The sequence below is a fragment of the Equus caballus genome, chromosome 17 (assembly GCF_041296265.1).
Source record: "Equus caballus isolate H_3958 breed thoroughbred chromosome 17, TB-T2T, whole genome shotgun sequence".
NCBI lineage: Eukaryota > Metazoa > Chordata > Mammalia > Perissodactyla > Equidae > Equus > Equus caballus.
The window spans coordinates 41,623,230-41,642,341 of NC_091700.1; the positions used below are offsets into that span (position 1 = coordinate 41,623,230).

General features: G+C 35.3%; 1 long non-coding RNA gene across 6 annotated transcripts in view; it reads left to right on the forward strand.

Annotated features, from left to right (window-relative positions):
• The window catches only part of LOC138918395 (uncharacterized), a 113,636-nt gene that overhangs the window by 72,851 nt on the left and 21,673 nt on the right, over positions 1-19,112 (forward strand). For 4 of the 6 annotated variants that reach the window (XR_011427749.1, XR_011427747.1, XR_011427748.1 and 1 more), the window contains 2 exons: positions 14,051-14,252; positions 16,306-16,372. This is a non-coding gene — a long non-coding RNA (uncharacterized lncRNA). The remainder of the gene's footprint in view (positions 1-14,050; positions 14,253-16,305; positions 16,373-19,112) is intronic. The other 2 variants (XR_011427752.1, XR_011427751.1) reach the window with 1 other exon arrangement.

The window sequence follows — 19,112 nt, forward strand, 5'->3', positions numbered from 1 at the left end:
GACAAAACACTGATAGGTACTGTATGTGGTATGTCAGATGGTGATAAGTTCTGTGGAGAAAAATAAAGCAAGGGAGGTGGAAGGGATGGGATTAAGATGTTTGGAAGGCAGGAGAGGTATGTTTTTAAATAGTATGGTGAGAAAATGCCTCACAGAGATGACATTAGAACAAAGACCTAAAAAATGATATGGGAGAAAACCATTAAGAGCCTTTCAGGCAGATGAAATAACAACTACAAAGACCTTGAGGCTGAAGCATTTTTTGGTGTGTACAAGGAACAACAAGGAGGTCTGGGTGGCTATGATCAAATATACAAGAGGAGAATCATATCTCATAGGATCAAAGAGTTATGGGGTCATATCTTAATAGCTGTATAAGCTTTTTTCTTAATTTACAGATTTAATTTTCCATACTTCTTTAAGAGAACCTTGAGAATTGGTATGTGCCTCAGCCTATTTGACTTTTGTACATGGAACAGAATATTTTTACAAATTTGACTCAAGGTTGGAACCTTCATCTGAGATCATTTAGAATGTAAACAAAATGTTTAAATGGCCGGTTAATAGGTATATGTGTGATGATCAGGTTTTTATGCTTTGATGGCTCTGAAATTGTTTTTTACTTGATCATTTTAGCTAATCAAAGCTAATGGCTCCAAGAGACACTCTGAACTTGTTCATGTTTGTCTTTTACCCAAATGAACTACAATCATCTTTGACTCCTCCACTCTTGGAATTCCTGCCATAGTTAAGTACTTCATTATTTCTCACTTATCGCTATTCTGCAGCATCTTAGCTGAGGAGTTCTTTGCCTGTAATTGTTTCATCCACTGTAGTATATCACACTAATTTTCCTAAAACACTGCTTTTCCTTATAGGTTATAATTCAAACTCCTTGGCTTGTACCTCATGATCTTGCCCCAGCCTTGTTATGTTTTTCCATTTTTCTGTCTCCATGCATTTATTTATGTCATTTCACTACCCCAATTCTCTCCCAACTAACAACTGTACATTTTTAAAAATCAGGCCAAACTTCTCATGTGTGCTAAGTGTTTTCTTATTTTAACGGTCAGGGCATTAGCCCTCTTTTGCATGATATGAACAATCTATATCTGTAGTTCTTAACCCTTTTCCCTAACTTAACATACCTGAGGGACATAACACTCCTATCATTAATTGCGCCTCATTTATTCATACATGTTAACCTTTTAAATGTATTAGCAATATGAATAAAAATTGAAAATTTAAGAAGCGAAGAAAAGCAAGTGGAGTAGGATATCCAGAACTTCAAAACACCAGCCTAAATATCAGGTTCCGAAGTTTAAATATTAATTTTATGCTGACAAGCAATATAGTTGGTTTTTTCCCTCAGTTATAAGAAAAACTATATATATAGCACATATAGTAGAATGCAGACCAGCCATGCTATATTTCAAGGATCTTAGCACATTAAAAGAGTGATAAATTATCTATTTCAGTTTTCTAATATTGTAAAAGCAATAATAAATATGCTCTTTTAAGAATAATCCATGTGTTTATTATAGTGTGTTTATAATATTAAAATATTGGAAGAGTTTTTAAAGTGTCCAATAATAAAAGGCTGATTAAATAACATGCTGAGTGGAAAGCTTTTAAAATAATCTAAGGAATATTTAATGAGCTAGAAAGTTGTTCATGATTAAGTGAAAAAAGGTTACCAAATAACATGAACAGATTCATTAGAAGAATACCTTTGTTAAACTGTTACTACTGATTTACTATGTGTGTGAGATAAATCTTAGGGTGAGGAAGTGGATCTTTTTTCCTTGATTATGAATAAGTATATAGGATTTCTGTGAAGGGAAAGTTTGTTTTTTGAAAAAGAAAGAAATCCTTGAAAAATAAAAACAGTTATTTGAAGCAGTCTTACCACCACAATCTCACCCTCTTTGAAAATTTGTAAATGGAAATCCTGCTAAGTTCAGGAACTTTAGAAGAGACAACAAAGAATTAACTATCATGGGAAGACTTGTACAGATAATTTCAAAAATCAGATCATTTTAAAGTCAGTTTTAGGGAAGCTGTCTACTCTGTGTTATCAAAGGCGTGTTGAAAAGGAATTCAAGAATCACTTCTTGAATTCTGTTGAGAGGTTTTGCTGTCATTTGACCACTCTTCCAGCCCCCAGAACCTCAAAAGGTAAGTATAAGAAAAGGAGTGGTTAGGGGCTGGCCCATGTGGCCTAGTGGTTAAGTTTGGCATGCTCCGCTTCGGTGGCCTAGGCCTGGTTCCCAGGCACAGACCTATACCACTTGTCAGTGGCCTTGCTGTGGCGGTGACCCACATACAAGATAGAGGAAGATTGGTACAGATGTTAGCTCAGGGCAAATCTTCCTCAAGCAAAAAGAGGAAGATTGGCAACAGATGTTAGCTCAGGACAAGTCTTCCTAAGCAAAAAGAAAAGGAATAGATAATCTATTTTAATTTTAAAATTATATTAATAAGCTATGTAAAGAAAAGCAAATCTGGTTTATAGTTATAAATATTTAATAGCACAACGAAACTGACTTTCAGATCTAAAAATTAAGGGGTTTTCTGTTTAAAAAGTTTAACTTTTCATAGCATACAAGTAATATATAGGCATAGAAACCTCAGAAAAGACAAAAAAATCTATTTAAAAATCACATTTTTAACATCCAATGACAACCACTATTATTAGCTTTATATTATTCCTTTCTAGTTGCATAATTGGATTAGCAAATTTATTTCTTAATCCAATTTATAACTATGCCAAGGACTGGAAAGAGCATCTCCCTCTAGAGAAGAGAGGGAATATGCTTCTGGCTAAGAAACTTTTTCTTTACATTTATCTAAAATATACCAAGAGTACCACTAATTTTATAATTTGCTCCTTAATATTTTACTGTAAAACACCTAAAATTTTTAATTTTTTTGTCTCAAGACATTTTAGTAAATTTGAGCATACAAGAAGATGAATCTTTACCTTGTGGCTTTCTCTACCGCATCTGCATGTCATCCCCAAGGGTACCTTTCTATAGTGTGAGAAGCCTGAGGTGAGGGAGGTCACTGAAGGATTTTAAGCAGGAGAGTAAGAAAAACAACTACTGAAATATGTATATACTGCTCAAGATTTGTTCAAAGAGAGATGTCTAAGACCAACCGGTATGTTATTTAATTATGAGTTTGTTTCTTCTTTTGTACTGCAGTAATCACGTCAAACTTATCAAAAAGCTGAGGTGTTCTAAAACTGTGGAACTCACATTTCATATTCAAGAAACATTTACTAGTAGTTATGGACATTTCAGTTCAAACATGGCTATGGTTATCAAAATGTAAACATGACACAAATATATAAATTGATAATGTATGACCTGTCTGTTACAGTGACTCAATTAGAATATAAGCAAAAATGGTGGATCTTAACCTATTTTTCTCACATGCTAATATTTTATAATTTAACTAAAACTCTAAGAACAGTAGTAGTTTAATTTAGAAAGGTTTAGAATCTGAAAACAATTAGGTTGATAGAATAAAGAAACTATTATTTAGGACACTGAAAATCTGAATCTATCTGAGGGGAGGGGTGTTTATCACCAAAACAGGCCCATGGTACAGATTTCAGACAGACCATCTCTTAGGCGACTTTTGTCAGCATTTTAGTTAGTATTGCATCCTTTGAAGAAACAGGAAAAATACCCAAAAGTAAAAGCCTCAGGTCCATAATAGTTAAGCTATCATACCATTTTTTTAGTTAGTGATTATTAGATATGTTTACCTCTAAAACTCAAGGAATTTGGAGCTTTAAAAATTGATGCCTTATTCTTTCAAGAAAGTTTTTCATAGTAAAACTCTTGAGGAAAAATTTGTGATGATTTTATAATACTTCCTATGTTCATTAAGAAGTAAATTCCAGGGGCTGGCCTCGTGGCCGAGTGGTTAAGCTCGCGCGCTACGCTGCAGGCGGCCCAGTGTTTCGTTGGTTCGAATCCTGGGCGCGGACATGGCACTGCTCATCAAACCACGCTGAGGCAGCGTCCCACATGCCACAACTAGAAGGACTCACAACGAAGAATATACAACTATGTACCGGGGGGCTTTGGGGAGACAAAGGAAAAAATAAAATCTTTAAAAAAAAAAAAAAAGAAGCAAATTCCAAAAAAAAAAAAAAATTCCTTCAACGTACTCTTCCTTATTTTCAACAATACCAGATGGTCTTGGTTTCTGGATAGCCAAATTGGATAGTGTAATTTGGAGCTTTAGGTAAAGGTTCAACAAATTCCAAAACTAGCAAGAAAATTCATTTACTCAGGTTAACCTATTGCTATATGCTAATAAACAGTTGTTCTCCCCAAACCATTGTTTTTTGTTTTTTGTTTTTAAAGATTGGCACCTGAGCTAACAACTATTGCAAATCTTTTTTTTTTTCTTTTTTCTGCTTTATCTCCCCAAACCCCCCAGTATATAGTTGTATATCTTAGTTGCAGGCCCTTCTAGTTGTGGGATGTGGGACACCACCTCAACGTGGCCTGTCGAGCAGTGCCATGTCTGTGCCCAGGATTCGAACCCTGGGCCGCCGCAGCAGAGCATGCGAGCTTAACCACTCGGCCATGGAGCCGGCCCCCGCCCCGCCCCCCGCCCCCACAGCCATTGTTGATTGCAAGTCTTGGTGTGTAGGGCTCATGTCAGGCCACATGTAGAGTATGGATGTGAACCAACTAGAGGACATTCAGAGAACTGAAAAAAATATGAGGTGTTCAAATGTCATAAGAAGTGGCTGAAGTTATTAAGAAGCTTGCTTGAAAGAGAAAAGACAACAGTCTTGAGGTTTACTTATTCTCTTGCACTGGAGGCAAAACTGGGGAGATTGAGTTTCAGGGATGCAAATATAAACTTAACACAAGCAAGGGCTTTCTACTAAATCTGGATGTGTGCATTATGGAAATGGACTGCTTTACCAAGGACCTCAAAGGTGATGAAATATGGGGGAAAAATAAGATTTAAAGACATCATTTGAAATGAAGACAATCAATACATCAGCTTGAACAAATCCTTGCCTTTAAAATGTAAGGGTATTTATGCTAACAGGACAATTTTTGACTAAAGGAAATTTTGGAAAACTTCTGGATTTTTTCTTTTGTTTTAGGACAGTTTTTACCAGACATGCTCATTGTTTTAACAGAATTGACAGTATCTAGGGAAGGTACTGTAAGAAGTTCAAGATCAGGGTTTCCAGAAGCACATGTCACTTGCCTGAGAACTATGAAATAATGAAAATGTTAACTCATTCTCACTGTTAACATTTTCATTAAATACTGGGGTTGGAACATAATTTTTAAATGCTGAAAGCCTTTATAATTTGGCATTTGTTCTGAAGGATTCCTTTTTTTTTTTTTTGAGAAAGTTTTGCCCTAAGCTAACATCTGATGCCAATCCTCTTTTTTTTCGCTAGAGGAAGATTAGCCCTGAGCTAACATCTTTGCCAGTCTTCCTCTACATTGTATATGGAATGCCTCCACAGCATGGGTGATGAGTGGAGTAGGTCTGTACCTGAGATATGAACCTGCAAACCCAGGGCCACTAAAGTGTAGCAAACGGAACTTGAACCACTCAGCCACAGGGCCAGCCCCCAAAGACGGATTGCTTTTTGAATGATGTTGGACAAATCCAGTGTAGAACTGGATTACTAAATTTTCGTTTTCCTCGCAAGACTTCAAAAGAGAATAAAGTTGAAGAATTTGGATAAACGGGAAGGAATTGATTCTGCAGAAATTCTATGTCATACAGTTTTGATTTGAGGAGGGTTGAGTTATAGTGTCAGTGGTGCATTCTTTGATTTTTACATTCTAGACTGCTTGGATATTAATAGCTTGGGCTTAGAATTAACACTCTTAGAATTCTCGTTCTGTCATTAAATGTAAGGAAATTCAGCTTCAGCTGGAGCTTATCTCATTTTACCAGGTACATAGTAGGTACTCATTTATTAAATGGAGTGTTCCCAGGAAGCTCTATCTCTGAGACTGGCAGGGGGTCTAGTTGATAGTGGCATCAAGTATGCAGGAAGTAATCATTCTGTAGTATCTTTGCCAGTCTTTTGAGCCCAAATCATTGAGACTTCATTAAACAATGTTATGGCTTGGCTGAGAAGATAATTTTTATGACATCTTTTAATGCAGGCTTCTTAGTTTTTACAGATAAAGTACTTTTCAGATTACTCTGATTCTTTTCCAAATTATATATGAGATTCTTGATATGAGAGAATTGTAAATACAATAATGAATATCAGCCCTGGCACATTTGTTAATTTTATTTGCCCCCTTGGGAATTGGGCCAGTAAATTTTTATTGTTTATTTTGAGTGGTTATTTTAGTGAAAATGACCCAAATCAATCAAATCAAAACATTTTAACATCTACCCCATAGGGTTCTTGATTTTTTTAAGTGCATATAGAAAGCACTCGAGCTTTAGGCACTGCTATTAGTGATAGAAATAATAACTGCTAACACATTAATGTTTATCCTTTACCAGAAGCTTTTGCATTTAATAACCTGTTTAATTCTCATAACCACCCTATAAGGGAGATACCTCATTATCCCCATGTTATAGGTAAGGAAACTGAGTCACAGGAAAATATCATGCCCTATGTCACATACTAGAAGTGGAGGAGTCCGGATTCAAGCTCAGGTGGTTTGATTGCAGAGCTCATGCTCTGAGGAATTATATCTATAGCCAGGGAGAGGTAGAGGAGACAAAATTAACAAACGTTAAGCCCTAAAATGCTCAAAATGATAGTGATGCCTTCCAAATAATGTCTTATAGGTATGTATGTGAAAGTACTATACCAAGCATAAATTATCTCAAATATTCCATGATGGTACTACTGTCCCACTGCAAGGAGGCATGCTCTTAGAAGTGTGTTTCATAACACTGAACATGAGGTGTTTATGTGTCCGTGTCCTGTATGTATGTGTGGTCCATGGATATACATGCAGATATGTGAACTCAGTCATCCCTTAATATAATAGCATAGTCCTCCCATAAGAAAACTGCCCCATCTAACTGTCCGGGGTACATCTACACAATCTATAGGTCATGATTGGTTGTATTGTTTTTAAGGCATTAAAGCATCAAACAACATTGTCATCTCACTTAAGCATACTGTCTCTCTTTGGAAGCTCATCAAAATCTGAAAAAATATACCGTTTCTAACCAGAAGACTGCAGACAAACTATCATCTAAATTGTAAACTTACTTTGGAAATTATCCCTAAGCTATCAGACATATGATTCTCTTAGTATTTAATGTCAGTTTAAAGAATTAGACTTCTGGCAAGCCTTAATCATTAACTTCCTTGTGTCTCAGAGCAATTTCAGGCAGTATAGCAAATTCTTACTCAGCCTTCAGAGAGATTCTCAGGTATTACCTCAGAAGGGCAACCTCCTCCAACCCCTCTGTACACAAACAGAAAATTAATAACTCCCTTTTCTTTACAATATCCCTTATAATAGTTACATTATTGCTTATGTTAACATCACGTTGTGATTATTTTCTTCCTTAAAATTTCTTTACTACTGGTCTGTAAGCCTAGTAGGCTTGAGACTGTATCTTAACTCAGCTCATTTGGTGACTAATGTAGTAACTAGAGCTAAGGACCTCACATAGCACTCAGTAATATGTTAGTTCCCTTCCTTATTGTAGAATACATTGATACCAATATTATTATGGCTGCTCAAAACAACTCACTGGTCAGCCAGAAATTAGACCTTACTTTTTAGTGGAATTCTCCCAGGCTCAATTAGGTCAAATCTATTTGTAGATCAACAATATCACAATTCCATTGAAGGGTCAGAAGGAAAGAGAAATGAGGAACATGAAATAGTACTTGCCAGGTTAAATAAAGTTTCATATGTAAAATAAGTCTTTATAAGGGCTCTTTACTTCTCATGAAGATGAACTGGTAAAGGAATAAAGAATTTCACAAAGCATAGTTTATCTCCTCACTAACAGAGACGAGAAATTTTGACAATATATCTAATGTAAGTCTTAAGAAAAATTGTCTCTAGCAGACTGAAAGGATTCCCAGATGTTTTTTTCTGAGATGTTACAGGAAAGCACCATGGAGGTCAGCAATTCCAGTTAGCTTTGCTACCATCTCAAGATTCAGGATTTTTACAAGTATTAAGTACTTTTAAAAAGTATTAATATTATTTAATTGCTGTTTTTTCCACTTCATCATCCAGCTGATTGACCCTACAGTTGATTGCTTAAGACAGCTTTAAAAGCCAAGTCAACCTTGCTTGGGCTGATGAATTTATACTAGCTTGTATGTAAGAATCCAACCAGAATAGCTATTTGTAACTACCTCTGTCTTTCTAACTCATCAAGAATAGTTTTCCCTTGCATCTTTCCTACTGAGTTCATAGGGTGTGACCCCTTTTCCTAGCACTGTATTTGTGTTCTTTTCTTTCTACTCTCCCAGACTCTGAACTCTGTCTGCCTGCCTGAACCCACATTACCCAACCTCTGAATCCTGCCTGCCTAAAACCATGGCGTTCAGATGCTTTGCCCTGCATTGGGAAATTATCTGGCTTCTGGGCTCTACTTTTGTTTGGGAGACCCAAGTATATTCCCAAATTACCTGAAACACTAGCCTTGATATCCTGCTTGGTGTATATAGCCTCTTGGATCAATTTCACATGGTGGCCTCTGTTGCTCGTCGTAGTTAATTCTTCCCAAACTAGGCATGACCTACCTGTCAGTAAAATATTTGGGTGTTTTATAGTTAACAAATGTATTCCTTGATAATTTACCTGATATGTCTGCTACTCTGAAATTATTTTTATTTTTAAGAGGTTTTCTAAAATTAACTGCTTACTGCCAGATAATACTTTTTACCCTCCTCGTTTTTAGACAAGGAAAAAGCCTAAGATATTGTTGCACTAGAATACAACTTTGAAGTCATAATTCCAAATACAACACATGGCACAGTACCAACACTTAGTTAGCTTTAGGGAGATAATTGCTTAATAGAATTTGTCCAGAGACCTGTGAAAGGAGGCATGAGAATGATGAAATAATCTTATAACGTCATCTTCAATTCAGGCCTGCCTAATTATTAGCCATGGAGTGGGCTAAAGTGGTTAGAAATTCTTTTTTGTTAGCTAAGGTTACTTTTCATCTTGTTTCATTTCCTGTCTTAATATGGTAATCTTTTTATATGAAGTTGTGCTGTTTAAATTTTCGTGATTATAACTTATGTGTAGAATGTATAATTTTACAATTTGTGGTATCCAATATGTTACTTCAAGTGACATAATTTCCTTACACATATAAGGACAATCTTAAACTGAAAACATATCTGACACATAGTAGATATCCAATAAACATTTAAATTAATATTGAATTAATAAATCTGATTCAGTTAACATTGGAGTTTTGAAAGGTAAGTTAGAATTTTTAGAATTCTCTTAAATTTATAATTTTAGAACCTGTTTTCAAAGTGTTTACTTTTAATGTTCAATATTTTCATATTTAATTTCTCAAAGTTGAAAAGATGAAAGTTCTCATAGAAATAATAAAGTGAATTTTTTAGATTAAGTAATTCTTTTTAGACTATGGTTCTGTTTCTTGGAAAAGGAAAAAAAAAGGGGAACATCGGCGATAGATGTTAGCTCAGGGCCAATCTTTAAAAAAAAAATAACAAGGAATTAAGATTCATTCAAGAATTCATATAAGAATTAAGGATAATATGGAAAATCAAGTAAGTAATATAAATTAGAATTGAAAATGTCCACTAGATTAATTTGATGATTCTAGACATGAGAATCTGTAAGTTATTTTTTATTGTTGTCTTTTTTTTTTTTAAAGATTGGCACCTGAGCTCACATCTGTTGCCAATCTTTTTTTCATCTTCTCCCCAAAGCCCCCCAGTACATAGTTGTATATTCCAGTTGTAGGTCCTTATGGCTGTGCTATGTGGGATGCCGCCTCAGCATGACTTGATGAGTGGTGCCATGTCCACGCCCGGGATCCGAGCTGGTGAAACCCTGGGCCACTGAAGCAGGGCATGCGAACTCAGCCACGGGGCTGGCCCCTGTCCTCAATTTTAAAATTGAGGACAATTTAAAACTCTCAGACAATGAAACCTCCATCACTTCATTCTCATTCAGTAATGTGTGTACAGCTATTCATTCAGCCAACAAGTCACTTTGTTCGGAGACACTTGCCTCTGATACTAGTCTCTTTGATGTCATCAAGATGCATCTTAAGATAACAATTGAACATGTAAGAGAAGCTGAAGTTTCTCTCTGGTTTAGAAGACCGTGAAATGAAGCAGAACAAAAGGTTATAATGCAATATAATAAAATTCATATTTGTGAATATTATGCTAGAGAAGTGTTTAGGTAGCTTGGTTACTTTGCCAGAGGAATGACAATGTAAGAAGAAACTTAAACTGCTCCTATCCCAGAGAGGTTAAGTGTGGTCATATTCAAATACTTAAAAATTAGCTCTGCTACTACTTAGTTGTGTGAACTTAAGCAGGTTGCTGTCTCTCTCCAAGCTTCAGTTTTATAGGTAAGAGGTTGAACTTGGCTCTGTCTTGTCCCCAATTTTTATAATCCTAAAACAGAGTCAGCCTCGAATACATCCCTTTTGTGAATAATGCTGTACACTGAAATATTTACTCATAGGAGCAAAGGAAAAAAGTTAAATAATCTTGTAGATTTATGTGGAAACCTCAATATCACCTTAGAATTCTGGAAATTATATGTTTACCTTTGCCATTATAGAAAAAAATTTAGATTTGTTTCTCCTACCCTTTGTCAGACCTGCACCTTGACTGTATGAGACACAGTCAACAAAAAGAAAAACAACCCCCACTGGAACTTGGAGAAGGAAAGGCACTCACTATAAATGAAAAATACTGAGAAATAAATTTTTAAAGTTTTATCAGATAAAGCACTTAATTGAATTAATGGGACAATATAGTGTACTAGATGATTTAGTGAACTAAAGTTTACAATAATCTCAAACCTTCTTTGAATATTTTCTAAAACATTAAAAATTATATTTCACTATTTTTCTTGTCTTAGAGTACGCTGAATATTAAGTTTTATGAGTAAGGATCTCATCAAGTCATGAAGGATTATGCAATAAAGTACTATGTAATAATATGTATAGAAGTTTTAAGAATTGTGTTCAGTGTGTTTTAAGCCATATAATCCAGAGGGTGTCTTGAGTACTATTTTTCCTAAGATTGACTTCTTTTTTCTGGAAGTAGACTGCACGAGACTAATTCAGGTTAGCAATTTGAAGAATTCCAGTTTCCTTTAAGCAAAATTTCACTTTATTTCAAACTGAACAAAATTATATTGTATTCATGATTTGACAACACACTTGAAAAATACACACTCTAAAGGATTCGAATTGCAAAACTTTCCGTTATAATGTGTTGTTTGTAAGCAAGGCCATGTACTTGAAAATCTCTCCTAGTGCCAGAAATTGGATCAGAAGGGACTGGATTATCAAGAATGGCTCCTGGTTTTGATCATGGTTATGTTATGTACATATGGTAGAGTAGGACAGTTTTATTCATATGCAAATCTATTTGTGAATAGTGTGAAAATCTGAGGTGGTGATAATTTGAGCTTTTAAATTCTGTAAATGAGAGTGAATATAATTACATTTCATCAAAAATAGTTATCAAAATATACTTTAAAATGCCTTAAAAGTTTTATGTTTGCGTTTTTCAAGTGAGATAATCTTTTTTTTTTCTTTTTAAAGATTGGCACCTGAACTAACATCTGTTGCCAGTCTTCTTTTTTTTTCTTCTGCTGCTTCTCCCCAAAGCCCCCCAGTACATAGTTGTATATTCTAGTTGTGAGTGCCTCTGGTTGTGCTCTGTGGGACGCCTCTTCAGCATGGCCTGATGAGCGGTGCTAAGTCTGCACCCAGGATCCGAACCAGCAAAACCCTGGGCAGCTGAAGTGGAGCATACAACCACTCAGCCATAGGGCCAGCCCCAATCTTTTATTATTAAGGGCCTATTCTATGCCCAGTACTGCACTATAGTCTAACAATGATGGTCCCTGTCAGCTAAGAATTTTTAGCCTAGATGGAAATACTATATTAATATACAAGAAACAACTACAGAATAGTGGAGTATAAAGTCTACCTTGCTGACTTGAAGTGCAATAGAAGCTCAAAGGAAATGTGGACTTAGACTCATCAGAGAAGACTTCTTAAAGGAGGTGGAGGATGAGCTGGGCTTAAAGAATGGATAAGATTAATTAAGTGAAATGAAGGAATTGGATACTCTCAAGTGAACATGAACCAAGGCATGATCAAGTAGGAAGGAGTAAAGTATATACACTAAAGCAGAGGTTAGTACTGGGGAATAGGTAGGGAAATGAGCGTAACCATGTTTGAGATTGTTTTCCTTCCTTTGCATAAGGTGCCCTAATTTCTAATTGAAGAATACAAGAGTATTCGAATTGTCGGCATCCTTTCAAGAGCTAAAGTGTGATGATTTGAAGAAAAAAAACAATTTGTAAGAAATATGGAAAGAAATCTAGGCTTAAATTAGACAAGTTTACTCTAAACATTAGGGTGTTTGACTTTTAATTCAGCAAATCAAGTGAGAAATCTTGAGAGGAAAGGGTTGCAAAGTCAAAATCCCACTATCAAAGATACTTTTTGCCCTAGGTAAGATTAACTTTACCACTATGGGAATGATTGTGAATTAATACCACAGTACTATTGTTAAGCCAAATAGAAATACTCCTTTTCCAAACCTTTTACTAATTTGCATCCAAGCCTTAGCTCAAGTTATTTGCTCCTAGAATGTCCTTTCCCTCATCTTCAACTGTCCAAATCTGCTTAGGCTCTCTACCCTCTGCATGAAATTTCCCCAGTTCACTTTACTTCCTCAGCCAGTAATACCATTTCTCTTTTTTGTTCTCCTATACCTGACTTAGAAAAATTAATATATCCTGCCTTATGGGCAGGGTCTATCTTATTATTCTTTATTGTATACTGTGCAAGCCTGACATAGTGGGTGCTTGATAAATGGCAGTTGATTCCTGAAATCAGCAGTAATAACTTTATGATAAATTAAAATATTTTGGGAAAACTGAATACCAGCTAGGTAAATACAGAATGCCCAGGCTCTTTCCTGGGAATTTAGGAGTTCTCTACCTTTTACTACTTCACTTATCAGGGCTCCTCCCATTCTATGCTACCTATTAACATTCACGCCTCAAATCCCAGCTCCCTTAAAGTGTCCTTTTTTAGAATTTTTAATCAAAGCCAGAAACCCATGTGTGGGGGTAAATAGTTGGAAGGCCTGTGAAATTTTGATAGCCCTTTTCCAGGGCCATTAGCGATCTAATTGATAATCTAAAGCTTTCCGACAAAGTATAGTTTAACTGTTTTCTGTTGGCCTTTGTGTGTCTCTGAGGAGATGGCAGATGATAGTAGAATGAAAAGTCCTTACATTAAAAAATACTTTTCAAGAAACAGCATTACCATAATCACAAAAACAAATGTATTCAGTGTCTGCTGCAGTTCTTTAAAGTGACTCTCTTAAAGTCTGGATCCCTCTACCTTCTGGATCCACCTTATTGATTAAAATAGGTTTTCTTGTAAACTTTGTTTGGACAGTTTTATAAGAGACTATCCAAGTCACACCAAAAAATCTTTCAGAAATCTAAGAAGACAAAGAAAATTGGGGATCAAATAAACATAGCATTTGTTTTCTGCCAGGACACTTAAGTCATATTTATAATGTGATTTAGGATTTTTGTATACCCTTAGGGCTTTTATATAAAATCTATAGAACATTTATGTCTGATTTCCAGAACCTACATATAAATTTATTTTTTGAAAAAGCTGTTGTTGCTGTTGGGTTGGATTTGGCTTTGAGAGTGGTTGACATATTTTTTATACTTAACATTTAGCCAAAAGTCAGGAATTCACCCAGCAATTAAATAATGGTTCTTATGGCAAAGCAGTTTCCCCTCTATATTAACATGCTTTATGACCTGTTTTCTAGGCATATATTTTGACACCACCACCGCCCCCCACCCCCAAAAAGGTGAGAACTGATTATACCATGGGTACCTAGAACACATGGAGGAAAGACTGAGACTGGAAGCAGAAAACAGACATTATACAGAGCAGAGTGCCTGACAACAGCTCACTCTATAGTAAAGGGCAATAAATGCCACATGAGATGATCCCCTCAGCACAAAACTGTAAGTAATTTTGGGTAATTACAGGGGCACTAGACAGTTGTCTCCGCTGACTCAATAAAAAAAGTCTTCATTTTGTAATTTGTGGCCTGTGTGCTTGTAAATTAAGATGCCCTGAGTTGTGAACTAGTGGACTTTCCTGTTTGTGGGAGAATTTAGGCCAAAATAGAATGCAGTATTCCCCAAAAAATAACTTGGGACTTTGCCTTAAGACCTGAGGCAAAGGTTAGATGAATTTGAATAACTAGGTTAGAACTAAGTTATTGGACCTTTTCCTGGAAAACTAATTAGAAGACTTTAGTCTTGATATAGCAAGGAGTAGGGAGGCATCATAGCCTCTTGAAACAAAATAATGGAAGTTGACAAAGTATTGGAATTTTTGGAAATTAAATGTAGCAATACTATATGTAGAAAAATTCTAAGACGTAAAGTCTGGTGGCAAGGAAACTGGGCATGTACCATTGTAGTAATCTATGAGTGAAGAAAACCTGAACAGAAGAGTGGCAATGAGAATGGAGATAAAAGAATAATTTTAAGATATTTCAAAGAAAAATTGTAGAACTTCATGATAAGTTGGATAAAGGCAGATGTCAAAAATACATTTTCTCTACTGGAAGACAATGGTGTATCACTGAAAGAAAGGGGACGGTTAAGAGAAGCTAGTTTGAGAAGGAAAGATGTTGAATCCCATTTTTGTAATATTGAATTTAAGATGATATCCAGGCATTCCATTTGAAATACTTTGATTAAAGGTCACTGAATATACGGAACTGGGATTCAATGTCAAAGTCAGGCTGGAAAGGTAAATTTGTCAGTTATCTACATAAAGCTGATAAAGGTAGACAAGTTAAAAGCTAACTGAAGCTGTTTATTAAGGACAATAGATCCCCTTCTTTTAAAAAGAAATATATAAACACATACATTTATGTAAATAAATTATTTGATTAGGTTTGTAATCTTAAATAAACATTTCCAAAGTTGAATTAAAACTCTCCCTTTTTCCCTTATAGTGTCATATCAAAGCTTGTGCCTGTAAGAAAATCCCTACATTTATATGTTATGAACATCAGTTACTAAAATGTATTAATATTCTTGAACCTTACCTTCGTTTCTATTAATAAAACAAAGATATTCCCCAATATTAGATTGAGGGAATGAAATTGAGAACTTAAAGTCCAAATAATTCGGTCAGTTAAAATTTTATAAAATTGACATGGCTTTAATTTCTCAAATGGAAAGGCAAGTAATTGAATTGTGGAAATTTGCTGGTCTCCAGTTTCAAGAAACAGTACAGCACAAAGACCTGGCATTCTGGCTGAAGAGTTGTAATAATAAACAGAAATTTGAAAACCAGGAAGACAAGTTTTCCATGAGTGCAACTGTAGCATTTCAAAGCAGATATAACAAGAAATTCCGGAAGATGGCCAAAAATAGGTTTAGATAATTGAGATTCCTTATTTGAATATTGTTTTTGATGGAGAAACACAGCTAAGAGGAAATGAAGGTTCTAAGAGATCTGAACTTTTTCTCAATCTCACCCTAAATCGGGCTTGCTCCCAAAAAAAAGTGTTAGCCAAAAAAATCAGATAGGAATTCGATACTGCTTAAATTGTATAGCCAGAAGTTTAAAAAGTGACCAAAGCAAAAAATATTTTTAATTAATTGAAAGCAAGTATTTTGGTTTTCTAGGAGCTAAACTTTGTTTTATAGGATTTCTATTTAGAAAGTCAAAGTATCTTGCTGTGTTTACCTAGGTTATTACTTACCATGAAAAATAGCTACCCATCATTAGAAATAAATACTATATTACTCTACATCTTTACTTGATTTTAATATGTTCTATTTTAATGATATTTAAGGAAACTTAAAATGTTAATCTGCATTTCCAATATAGCCTTTAAAAAACTTGCTAATATGTCTTCTGGACCATACCAGGATCTTTTAGATCATGTACCTCAATCCTTGAACCATTTGATCAATCCAAGTTCAGTAAACATATGACTTCAAGTCAGATTATCCAGAAGTAGGAACATTTTTTTCTGTATTTGCATCCTAGTTACATCTGACTTACATGCCTGATCTGCTGACTTCTACTGTCTTTTCATGACTCCTACATTATGGAGGTAAGTTAAGACTTAATATCAATTATAGTAGTGTAACATTCATTCTAAACTTGTATTCCCTTAATGTTTCTTTAATTACTAAGCACTCTTGTATCATTGCATTTTTATTAGCAAATTGTGTATATTTCAATTTTGGCTGAGCTATTTTACTCTGACTAAATGTATAATTTTGTGTAAATTTCAACTAGTTAGTATTTCTATATACATCTATATTTTCATCTTTTTGTGCGTGATTTCTCAAGTAAACTAATAGAAAAATACTATGTTTTTCTCTGTAGTCTTTAATTTGAATCAACTTTTTCAGACTCTTTATATAAAGTATCTTCATCCATCTTTGAATCTATTATAATTCTTATTTTTCCAAGTTCCTGTTCACTAAGACTATAGTGTTCCAAATTTTTCAGTTCACTTGAGGATGTCAGATGTCCAGCATTGTGGGGAACCATAAAGTCCAGTATATAGCACAATCCCAGTCCCCATCTTAAAGGAAACTCATGGAACCTCGCACATTACAGCTAGACTTTCTTGGGGTCTCTAATTACAAGAAGAGTAAGCCAAACCTCTCCTATGTGGCTTCCAACTTGGGAAACCAAAGAAATTCAAATTCTTACCAGAGTGTGAAATGAGGGAAAGTAACATGAAATAGAAATCCTTGATATTTGGTGTATTTTACTCAACTGATTGAGTAAAAAGCCACTTTAAAACAATGATTTCGGGCTGGCCCGGTGGCACAGCAGTTAAGTTCGCACGTTCCGCTTTGGCGGCCCAGGGTTTGCCAGTTTGGATCCCGGGTGCGGACATGGCACTGCTTGGTAAGCCATGCTGTGGCAGCCGTCCCAGATATAAAGTAGAGGAAAATGGGCACAGATGTTAGCTCAGAGCCAGTCTTCCTTAGCAAAAAGAGGAGGATTGGCAGCAGATGTTAGCTCAGGTCTAATCTTCCTCAAAAAAAATAAATAAAAATAAATAAAACGATGATTTCTGGATTTGACGTGTGAAATCTGAAGGTGCAGAATGCTGTCTACCTAAAAGTTCTGTATGGTTAGAGAAGTCTTAGGCACATTTTAGTTTGGGGAGCAAGTCCTATTTACTTTGCTGCATGTTGTTGCTTTTTTATTCTGTGCCATGCTTAATACTCATTTCCCATTCACCATGTAAGGTGTTAGCTTTTTATCCATTAAAAGATTTCTATGGTTGGATCTATCTCATAGTTTAGGTAAATATTAAAGTATTTTCTAAGCTTAATAATTATGAGATGCTGAGTTTTTTGGTGAAATTTGTACATAACTTTTCCTCTCTAAGAGGTCCAATAGAAGGCCTAATAATTCTTGAGGTGTAGTTCTGTGGCAGAGCTGGTAATTACGGTTTTTACTAGGTCATTGATGTTCCAGAAATCTGAGTATTTTCAGTAATATATTTTCATCTCATCTCTTTATTTCTTGAACTTTTATTTAAAACACTAAGTTTGATGTCATGTTGTTCTCTTCTATGGGTTCTTTGGCTCCAGGAAGGTAATAAAATTTCCTAAATTTCTTTTAAGAAATTTCCTCTTAGTAGCTTCTACATTGTTAAACTTGCTGTTACAGAGTCAACTTCCCCAGCATAGAGGAAAAATAACTCGAATATAGGAGATTTAGAGTGCTCTTAGCAGGTCTCTTATTGTCCCAGCAAGGTCTCTAGTGATGTGACCATTTCTATTATTTATGTAGAGAAGGAATACAAAAACTTATAAAGCTGAAGTTTGTCAGATATAAACAGTATACAAGACAAATTAGAAACTGCTTATGATTCCCTAAACCATATATTTATCAAGCTGCTTTCCCTTGACCTTTTTATATTACTTTGGCTCCTGATTTCAGATATATTTTGAAAGCAGCCCAACTGATTTCCAACTTTACCATAATCTAAGAACTCTTTGTAATTATGACTTGTATATTAAATTCAAGAGTAAAATTCAACACTAGAGCTCCTTTTCAGAAAGTCTTTGTAGGGAGAACTTCCAATCACTTATAAATTATTGAAGTTCAAAAATAAGCTGAAATCTTTAGTACCTTATCAGAAATGAAATTGTGGGTGATGGAAAGAAGCTGAATCAAACAAAACAGAAGTGGGAGAATAGGAGAGGCCCAACTATTGATGGTACCGTTAAAATGGACAAACCTTAAATGTCATTGTGATGATTCATGTATATGAGATGGATTGATAGGTGTATATGATTTGATAGAACAAAGTTTCTGGCATAATTGGCTAAGACAAGGTTCTGCCATTATTTTCTTATAATTTAAAATAAAATTGACAAATCAGTTCAGTCAAGAAGTTGAGTTTTAAGTGGTGCCCATATGAAAATGTTAGAATCTTTTTTTTTTTCTGCTTTTTCTCCCCAAATCCCCTCAGTACATAGTTGTGTATTTTAGTTGTGGATCCTTCCAGTTGCAGCATGTGGGACAACGCCTCAGCATGGCCTGATGAGCGGTGCCATGCTCGCGCCTGGGATCCAAACTGGTGAAACCCTGGGCTGCCGAAGCAGAGTGCATGAACTTAACCACTCGGCCATGGGGGGCCGGCCCCAATGTTAGAGTCTTTTCATTCTAAGCAGGCAAGAGTTTTTAATTTGCCTGTGGTGCATCTAAGCTATCCCTGTTTTCTTCAAACTACGTTGCCTGCCTCCCTTTCTAAAACAGGATTCAATTTTTTGCATGTCTTGACATCCCAGTTTCAGTATCCTACTCTATTTTGGAGT